Source organism: Octopus bimaculoides, chromosome 1 (genome assembly GCF_046866305.1).
Source record: "Octopus bimaculoides isolate indiv1 chromosome 1, ASM4686630v1, whole genome shotgun sequence".
NCBI classification, from domain to species: Eukaryota; Metazoa; Mollusca; class Cephalopoda; order Octopoda; family Octopodidae; genus Octopus; species Octopus bimaculoides.
Window position 1 is genome coordinate 63497192 of NC_142928.1, and position 1420 is coordinate 63498611.

Here is a 1420-nt window from a genome sequence, read left to right on the forward strand (position 1 = left end):
CTGCTATTTCTAGTAGGTTGAACGAATACATCGAGGCTTACTTGATTTGTAAAAGCGGAAGCTAAATCTTTCTCAGAATATGGTCTTAAAGAAAAGAAGATCGTATTGGATGAAGTAGTCTGAAACATACAATGAAGAGGATACTCAAAGGTAGAACATCTTTGATCACAGGCTGGCTTAAGCAAGGCTGAGCTGGAACAAAATAGCAGCATCAATTACTTCAATGATGGTTAATTGCATGGTAAGCAGCTTTGAATAGTAAAATGATATCGTCTATGATATTGGCAATTAAGTAGCCACAATGATACTAAAGGGCCAGATTTTGTCAATATTATAGTATCTTCAAGCTGGCAGAATTGCTAACATGTTGGAGAAAAGGCTTAGCAGCATTTCTTCTTATCTCTTTATGTTTTAGAATCAAATTCTGTCACGGTCAACTTTGCCTTTCATCTCTTTGGGGGTTGATAAAATAAAGTACCAGACAAGTACAGGAACCAATGTAATTGGCTTACCTCATCCTCCAAAATTGCTGGCTTTATGCCAAAATTTGAAACAGCACCATCATCGTCATCGTCGTCGTTGTCGTCATCGTCATCATTTTAACATCCACATTTCTATGCTTGTATGGAGTTTGGACAGAGTTTATTCAGGAAGATTTTCTACTGCTGCCAAACATACATACATACATCCATCCATCCATCCATTCATATATGGCAATCTTTTTTCAATTTCCAACTTTTCTTTTATCCTTTTACTTGTTTCAGTCATTTGACTGCGGCCATGCTAGAGCACCATCTTTAGTCAAACAAATCAATCCAAAGACTTGTTCTTCACAAGCCTAGTACTTATTCTATTGGTCTCTTTTACCAAACTACTAAGTTTCGGGGATGTAAACACACTAACATTGGTTGTCAAGCAATGGTAAGGAGGACAAACACAGACACACAAATATAAACATTGGGGGGGGGGGGGCTTCTTCCAACTTCCTTCTGCCAAATTCATTCACAAGGCTTTCATCAGCTTGAGGCTATAATAGAAAATACTTGCTCAAGGTGTCACACAGTGGGACTGAACCTGGAACCATGTGGTTGGGAAACAAGCTTCTTACCACACAGCCACTCCTGCACCTATGAATATAAAAACAATAAAAATCAAAACAGTAAAACATCTCTGAAGAGACTACAAGGTCATTTTGTGAAATTGTAACCGTCTAAATAGTACCCTGTAGCTTAGTGGTTAGGGCATTAAACTCATGATCATTAGATTGTGGTTTCAATTCCTGAACTAGATGATGCCCTACATTTTGGAGCAAAACCATTTTTAGCTGCTCCAATCTACTTAGTGGACAAGAATAAGTAATCCTGCATCAGACCAACATCCTGTCCAGTCAGCAATATATGGCTTACAAAATCTGGGAAAC

At 38.2% G+C, this 1420-nt stretch overlaps 1 long non-coding RNA gene across 1 annotated transcript in view; it reads right to left on the minus strand.

Moving 5' to 3' along the window:
* LOC149137568 (uncharacterized) overlaps nt 1-962 on the minus strand; it is an 8362-nt gene extending 7400 nt beyond the window's left edge. Inside the window, exon 1 of the long non-coding RNA XR_016241771.1 lies at nt 1-962. This exon is cut by the window's left edge and continues 229 nt beyond it. This is a non-coding gene — a long non-coding RNA (uncharacterized LOC149137568).
* Nucleotides 963-1420: the final 458 nt, after the last annotated feature.